This window comes from Adiantum capillus-veneris, chromosome 13 (assembly GCF_014529385.1).
Source record: "Adiantum capillus-veneris isolate H3 chromosome 13, ASM1452938v2, whole genome shotgun sequence".
Lineage (NCBI taxonomy): Eukaryota > Viridiplantae > Streptophyta > Polypodiopsida > Polypodiales > Pteridaceae > Adiantum > Adiantum capillus-veneris.
The window spans coordinates 158869008-158877918 of NC_140943.1; the positions used below are offsets into that span (position 1 = coordinate 158869008).

Genomic DNA, 8911 nt, shown 5'->3' on the forward strand with positions numbered 1-8911 from the left:
AATTATTGCTTTTGCTTTGTGAAGTCTATCTTTTGGAAGACAGTGGAGATGTAAATCTCAAAACTTGTCTACATATTTGTGGATAGACTCATGAGAGAGAAGCTTCAAATTGCACCATTCGGTGGGCACTTTGTCCTTTGCATCACTTGCAAGGAATTTCTTCATGATGGAAACTCGTAGAGTTTTCCATGTCTTTGGGGCTTCTCCGTTGCCACAAAGTCTAGCCCACCATGTCAGCCGATTTTTGGAAGTGCATAGCTACGTGATGTAGCTTGGAGGACTCCGTGAAGCCCTCATGTCCAAAGACCGCATCAAATTGCTGGATGAAGGCCAATACTTTGTTGGTGGCACCAAAGGTGTCATCATAGGTGAGAAAAGAGATAATCTTTCCTCCCTCTTTGAACTTCTTCAGCTTTTGTGACCTTCGCCACGCAGGGTATGTTTTGCAATGTCCTCCCCTCTTGCATTCTCTAGGAGAATAGCCATAGCTTTCGTTGAAAGAGGAGGAAGGTGAGGAAGAAGAAGGAGAAGAGGGTGACCTCTTTCTTTCCCTTTTCTTCCTTTGTTTCCTCTTTTCCCTTTCAAAATGACGAGGAGAAGGACTGTGTGTTGATCATTTCCTCTTGGGAGGAGTTGGAGATCGTCTAGACCGCCATCTACGTGGAGCCACATCTTCAAAGGAACTTAAAGTTTCATTCCTTTCTTGCTCTTTGGATTCCTCCTCTTGTATGAAGAGAGTCTTGTTTTGGGGGTCTCTTCAAGAGGCCTCCTAAGCTCTCTCTCTCCTCTTAAAGAGGAAGTGCAAAGTTTTTGAGTAACTTCGGCTTGCAAAGCAGGGTTGCCCATAGCTTGCTGCAACCTAGTAACGGGATAATTGACAAACATGGGGGCATCATCATTAGCACCTTCATGTGAAAAATCAAAGCTATCAATGTTCATTCTACTCTCTTGGTTATTGTCATCCATGTTAACAAAATTTGTGTACTTACTTAGTGTACACTTTGGCAATTCAAAACCTTAGTTTCTACTCCTCTTAGCCTTTGAAAATTGGCACTTAAGTATCTACACCCACGGCTCAAAGTGGTTAATTATGGAGAGTAGTGGAGTGGGTCTAATATCTCATAATTTTAGAGGGCTAGCTCCTTTCGAACTTCTTATGGCTCAATAATGGTAAGGGCATAGGCAAGTCTAAAAATACCCCGTTATTATGTCCAAATCTCCCAAGGTGTGCACCATATCTCACATAGTGGGCTCAACATATCCGATAATAGATCCCAATCCCACTTACCCTAATATAATTAACAAAATCAACCATTTATAGGCTACTTAAGGACCTCTCTTCTTAAGCAAGAAAAGAGAAACCAAATGCTATGATATCAATGTAATGGAAATGGCCTATTAACTTTGAGAGTATCGGAAATTAGAGAAGTACCTTTATGAAATTACCGTAGTGAGTATAGGAGGTGAACTTAACTCATGGTAGCAACATGAACATAGCATTTAGTTAACTTGGCACGAACAATAATTTTGCAAGAGAGAGAGTTTAGAGAACATGACAAAAATTGAGGACCGGATTTATGTGGAGCCGGTCCCCCCTCCAATAGGCATTTGTATTATAGTTTCTCCCATCAAGAGAGACTTGTTACAATACAATCTTTGTGTTCCTTGTGACCTAGGTGATGCAATGAAGATGGAAAGCTTCATGCATTATGAGCATAACATAAACTTTGTGGAAAGCATTAACTATCCCAAGCCTCAGTCCCAAGACCTCAAACACCTTCGAAGGTGGAGAGAGCTAGCGGGGAATGAGGGTAGGGAAGAAGAAGAAGAAAAATTTCATAGGAGAAAGAATTAGTTCCTCACTTACCATCACTCTTCTTGCTAGTATACGTAATAGCATAGTAATGAAGATGGAGAATATGGAAAGCTTAAGCATTGAAGCATGGCTCTTGGTTGGGTTTGCATTCCATAGCCAACAGTGTTGGTGTAGGCTTTCAACCTCTCTATTTTCTTGGAGAAGGAGAGGGAGATCCTGCACTTCGCACAATACACAATGAGTGTGTGTGTGTGTGTTTTTGTGAGTGGGAGGGAGAGTATAGCCCCTCAAGAATGCCCCTAGATTCCTTGGTTGACCCCCCTTGTAGCTCATGCTTGAAGCTCATTGGACCCCTCCAGGCCTAGCGAATCACAAGCAGGAGGCATTACGGGACAAGTGTCCCCCTTTTCCCTTTGAGAGAGAGGACTTGATAAATGCAAAGACAATTAGTTAAATCGACTAATTTATCAATGGACCCTTGGGTGGCCAACCAATAGGCTTCAGAAACACCATGAGGGCAACATGAGGAGGAGCTTGACAAGTGTCCCTTTTTCTTTCTTTGTACCAAGCTTGCCTTGTGTGAGTGTGTGTGTGTGTGTGTTCTCTCTCTAGCCCACTCTCGTAGGGCTCACCCCCTCCTTGTAGATTGAATTTTTCACACCTTACCTCAAGCACCTTAGTCAGCAAGCATGACAAAGCACCTCAAGCTCCCTAGTCGGCAGGCACGACAAGCACCTTAAGCACCTTAGTCAACAAGCATGAAAAGCACCTCAAGCATAGCCCTATCTTACCTAAGGTCAAAGGACTTTTAACACTAACTATTGAAGCTCTTCAATGAAGCTAACCCTAAGGTCTTTAAGCTCCATTGGTTAGCCTTGCTCTTTGACAGTCCATCTCTCATTTGGGTCCCTTTACCATTGGCCCCGTGTTGAGATAGATCTATAAGCAGATGCCTATATCCTAACCCTTGTTCCCGTTTATTCTCCCACAATTAGATTAGATTGGATATTAGATATTACATATTATGACACCATCGGATAATCTTACCATGTTGTAGTACCTTGTCCTCATGTCAAAGGATAGCTTCAGGTTGTAGCACCTCTTCTTGATCTTCAATTTATGGGGGGTCTTCAATAATTGGGTTTGTTGGTGGCTCTTGTTTCTAAGGCTTGAGTAGGCTCACACAAAAAGCATTGTGTATGAGCCAATGGTTGGGCAGCTTGAGTTGATAAGCCATGTCATTGATTGACTCCAATATTTGAAAGGGACCATAGTATCTTTTTGCTGGTCACTAGGATGCATGGGATATCATATGCTAATGCATCAAATTATGTGGAAATGGAGTATCTTTGTCAAATCAAGGGCTTTCCAAATTGGTGTTAAAATCAGCCTCTACTTCAATAACTGGGATGCTTCTTCACATTTGTTGATCCACTCAAATTTTGTGATGAGAGCATAGAGAGGTTTGACAATGATTGCGAGAGAGATTTCCCAAGCAATCCCTAAAACGAGCAAGATAGGGCAAGGAACATATACAAAACAAAAACCAAACATGATCTCTTAGGTGACTTCAAGCACAACAACAAAAATTTAATTCAAGATTGCACCTACATTTAAGGGTAAATCAACCACAAAATTTTGAGCGACAAAACCCTTTCAACAAGGTTTGGGTAGAGTGTTTCCTTTGATGGGCTAGAACACTTGGAACCATTACAATGGCATGTTGATATTCCTCTCCTTGGAAATTGTTGCCCTCAAAAATTGGAAGCTCATTGCAATTTGCTACCGCCATTGATCCTTGCTGGATAAAAATCTCATATTCCTACCTCCTTACACGCAGGACCTCATAGATCTTGTTAACAATTTGGGTGTAGTATTTTAAGAATCACATATGACACATTGGTGTATGTATACCATGGTTGCAATATGTCATAGTTCCATTGCTTCCGTAAAAAGGGTGATGAAAAACTATTCCCCAATTTCAGCCCCCAATCAAAGGGTTAAAGCACGAGCTTTACACTAAAAAGGTAAGGTTGTTGCCACTGAAACAGATTTCATGAATAAGGAGAGTTTGGGAGCTCTTCACTTCTTCTTCTTCTTCTCCTCTCTCTCACTCTACCTCAAGTTATTATGGGTTGATGTACGATACCATATTATGCATTTTTAAGTTACTTTAGAAAAAATTGTGGGAACTTGAAAATAATTCTATTATTGAAATGAGGTCATTCTTTTGAGAACTCCACATCAGGGTATATAGTAAAGTATGGGTCAAACCATCATATGAAGCCTACCATCGAGGGGTGGGAAAGTTAGTGGTGTTGCCAAAGATGGTGGTGATAAAGGTGTCAAGGGAGGTGGTAATGGTGGGGGATTATAAGGAGTGCTTTGATAAAAGAGTATGCAAGGTGGATAAAGTTATGAACACTTTTTTTAGGACAAATTCTCCCCATGCAAGTTCTCTTTCACCCAACCATGTTGATAAACAAAAGAAACCTAGGTTTAGCATGTTTCCATCTATAAATTTTGAGATTTATCTTCAAATTTCAAAGTAGAAGGTGAGAAAACCTACAAATTTTAGAGAAATTTAGTGGAAACATTTTCACTTAAATTTTCCATGTTTATATGAGCACTACTTGAAGTTCATAGACTGCTTGGGATTCCTAGTCTGCTGACTTGTCCATCATGCCTCCACCCACATTACTAAACCAATGTGCAATGCCCTTATGTTGAAAGGATTTTTTGGCAACTTCTAACTTTAACTATAATAATGGAGAGAGACGTCTCTCGAAACTGCCACATGGCAACAGGAAGTGGGTATGTGTCTACGATTCTCTCAATTCTCTTCAGGAGCATTTAGAGATACCAAACGTCGACTTTGATCTGAGCCTGCCCTCGATGAGATTGACACCCTCCTCCTTAGTCCACCCCATGGACCTCCATATATGTGTTACACGAGGAATGGATAGGCATCATTCTCTCTCTCTCTCTCTCTCTCTCTCTCTCTCTCTCTCTCTCTCTCTCTCTCTCTCTCTCTCTCTCTCTCTCTCTCTCTCTCTCTCTCTCTCTCTCCCCCCTTTTAATGGGGTGTAGTCATTGCCATGCGGCATGGAAGTAAATAGAAATGAAGAGGAAAGCAAAGGAAGAAGCTCTAGTAGGGAAAGGATAGCTCTCTCTCTCTCTCTCTCTCTCTCTCTCTCTCTCTCTCTCTCTCTCTCTCTCTCTCTCTCTCTCTCTCTCTCTCTCTCTCTCTCTCTCTCTCTCTCTCCTTTTAATGGGGTGTAGTCATTGCCATGCGGCATGGAAGTAAATAGAAATGAAGAGGAAAGCAAAGGAAGAAGCTCTAGTAGGGAAAGGATAGCCTCTCTCTCTCTCTCTCTCTCTCTCTCTCTCTCTCTCTCTCTCTCTCTCTCTCTCTCTCTCTCTCTCTCTCTCTCTCTCTCTCTCTCTCTCTCTCTCTCTCTCTCTCTCTCCCCCCATTGAAAAACGCCTTCTGCTTATTGTCTCATCGTGCCTTGCCGGGAAGACGTCCAACATCTGCCTCTTAAGCTATGCCACAACTGCCTCGCATAAAGCTAGGTGCAGACACATGTGCATGAGTGGCGCCAACACACCCTTATAAATTTTTGTGGGGATATCCTAAAATATCACGTTGCATGCATACCCCAGCCATGCAGACATGCGGCTAACCAAAATCATCATAACCTCCTTATTGCCATTCTCTTTGTCACCGTCTAGGTGCATATTCTCCTTTTACTCCCGCTGCAACTGCTTCTCTATGAAAATCACATTGGACCAAGGGTCCAAGTTTTCAGAGTTCCGTAACGCATCATGCACTATCCTGATGTACATCCGCCATGGAAGAACTCGGCACATAATCCTTTGCACATGGACAATATCATAGCCGATCTCGGCAAGAAGAGGAAGAACCTCATGATGAGCACACCAATGGGCCATGTGCAGGAGGCGGCTGTATTTCCACATGGAGGGATGCCCCCATGGGAAAATGGGGTACGCCCATTCTCTCTGGCCCCAAAGAAAAGGGAGTCATGTAGAAGGTGAAGCATGGCATGTTGCAGCCATTACAACTGTAGCTCTAGGCAAGCCAACATGGCCATGTCCACCAAGTGACCGAGTCAATTCATGTGCCTTAGCAAGAGCCCATCATTGACACCGGCCAATTGAGGTGCAGACAGCAAGGTGATGCCCACGTTGAAGGCAGAAAATATATCTTGAAGAAGCTTAAGCCGACCACCCAGGGGCTCAGAGTCTTAGTCCTGATTAGTAATCATGTGCACGCCAGTTATTGATGGCCTCATGAGCACAATTTGCATTGCCAAATGGCAACAACATCAACACGGGTAAGAAAAAACTGGAGAGTTGCTCCAGGGTCGTGTGCTAGAGGTCAACAACTTTTACCTATTAGAATGTATTGGGTTGCCAACACCATCTCCATGAGCTGTTTGATAGAGTATCCCTCCATGTTCTATAGGTCTCTCTCTCTCTCTCTCTCTCTCTCTCTCTCTCTCTCTCTCTCTCTCTCTCTCTCTCTCTCTCTCTCTCTCTCTCTCTCTCTCTCTCTCTCTCTCTCTCTCTCTCTCTCTCTCTTTTTGAAGGACATGCAGATAGACTAGTACACCTTAACAAAAATGAGGATACAACACAAAAGACCCTTACTTGCATGCATCAAGGCACAACATTGCGATGAGAAAGTGGCAAGTTGAAGAGGTGAGGCCAAAGGGAGGGTAGTACTTGAATGGAAAGCATAGGGAGGCAGCACAACAGGCAGCAAATGGAGTATCAACAACATCACCATCATCATTACCAACAAGCATGAAGAATCGAGAACATGCTGGTCCAAGCAAGGCAGGGGAGGGAGAGGAGGCGTTCCTAGGAGTCGAGAGTCCATAGTTGTTGGTGGGGATTGGCTGTAGAGGGGGCAGCGATGGAGACTGGCTTAGATCTCCCTCTCTCTCTCTCTCTCTCTCTCTCTCTCTCTCTCTCTCTCTCTCTCTCTCTCTCTCTCTCTCTCTCTCTCTCTCTCTCTCTCTCTCTCTCTCTCTCTCTCTCTCTCTCTCTCTCTCTCTTTTTGATGGTCCAAAAAAAATGTATATAATTATAAGGTGTGTAAATGTTTCTCAAATGCATGAAAATATGTGCCATACTCCCTAAACCTTCCCTTGCACTTAGACGTGGCATTGCAAAACCAAAACAGTTCACGCACTCATACCCCCTAAATCCTCATACACCTTGCCACTTTACTTAAGAGACCTTACAAATCCAAAACATAACCGCTTTAGCTTTTTTAAACAACTACCTTCAATTGTTTTGAAATGAGGCTGGAAATATTTGACCAGAGCAATATAATTAGGAGCACAATGCAACCCAGTGACAAGAATAGCATTTCTCCAAGTGATGCTTCCAACAGAAATTACGGTGCAGCCTTGCTTTTGAGCTCTTTAAAGATGCCTTAAGTCGGGATGGGAAAGAGCTTGGGTACATGTTCTAATTTCAACTCTGGATAGTTATGCTCATTGGGAGGGAGGACAACAAGTTGTCCTCCACCAAAAAGCTTTTCTACAGACCAACCATTACTAGCAATTTGATGCTCCAAAAACTTGTCTAGCGATAAGCCTTCCATGTTTATGGCCTCAGCAAGAACTGGTCGTGGTAGCCTCTGGTAAGAAAGAGAGAGAACATGCAAAGAAAATCCTTGTATTGCTTACGCAAACCCTGGAACACCCTCCAAAATATGGTGGTTTCTAGCAGCCTTATCCCAAAACTCCCTGAATCCGATTGCCTCCAAAAAATGAGCAAGATTAATCAATGTCAGGAAGGGATCCTCCATTTGAAGCTTTTCAGGTAGCATAAACATGCAAAGATTGAAGTCTGGTGTAGGAAGCGCCATCAATTCCTTCACAAGGATTCTTGCCACAATTTGGATATTCATTCGAGACGGTTCAAACTGATAAAGCCGCAATAGGCACAGGTTTGCATCCAAACTGTAAGTCTGCGTGTTAACTTGCTCCTGCATATACGCCTCAAGGTCTGGATGGATGTCTGGATTGTAGGGATTGACTGCCACAATTTGCTCCATAGTGTACTGAGGAGTAACCTCCCTCTCAGGTGTCGTTGATACCCAATCCCACTGCATTGTCAAGAGTGATTCTCTCTCGTAGTGTTTAATAGCTTCTCTTCCTTCTGACTGAGGTTAGTGGCAATATATACCGGCTTTTGTTCCTCTCTCAAATCAATTAAATCAATGCACTTGGATTTCTCAGGTCCATCGTAGGATATTCTAGGTCCTTTAAGCTCTCTCAATGATCGTTGAACTATGATCTTTCAATCCTGTATCGTGTACTTTTTCTAGTGAGAGAGTATGTCAAATTTTGTCCGTGTCCAATCCCTCTTTGCTCTCAATTTTGGTCTTCCAAACCTCTTTCAAGTTTTGCTTCAACTTTTGGTACTCTCGTTTTTAATCGGTTTTCATCATATTGATGACATTCAGCTGTGTCTTTTGTTTTCACCTTGCTTATTTCTTTGGATTAGTCTTTGTTGTTGAAGCTGATTTTGTGTATCCTCGTGTAATTTTGTATCTGACATAGTCATTTGCTCCTACTAGCATAAAATATTGTGTTTTTCTCTTCAAAAGAGGCATAAATTTTCCTTGAGTATTCTTTTGTTTTCTTGTTTGTTTTGCTCAGTACCTTTCTTGTCTTTTAGTCTTTTGGTTAAGGAAATCATAAAAGATCTCCTCTTTCTTGTTTGGTTTTGTCTTATTTTTAGAGCTACTTGATAGCTCATCCTCAACATCAATCTCTAGAGCATGGTCTCATGGATCTTGGAATTCTTTATTGCTTTTGTTGCTCTACTCTCTGATGTAAACCTCATCAACTATGCGTTTGCCATTGACCATTTCTTTAGTCTCTAGGTCCTTGTTCTCCAACCCAAATTCCAAGATAACACTTACCATTTGGAAGGGTGCTCTGTCAAAGCCCTCTTCATCATAGACTTTTATTGGGGTTGTTTTGTTCATGCATACATCTAGAGTAGCTAGTATTTGGTCCCACCCAAAAGGTTCAAATGAATCTTCTGGAA

At 42.4% G+C, this 8911-nt stretch overlaps 1 pseudogene; it reads right to left on the reverse strand.

Annotated features, from left to right (window-relative positions):
• Positions 1-7329: 7329 nt before the first annotated feature.
• LOC147445174 (eukaryotic translation initiation factor 3 subunit K pseudogene) lies at positions 7330-7967 on the reverse strand (annotated as a pseudogene).
• Positions 7968-8911: the final 944 nt, after the last annotated feature.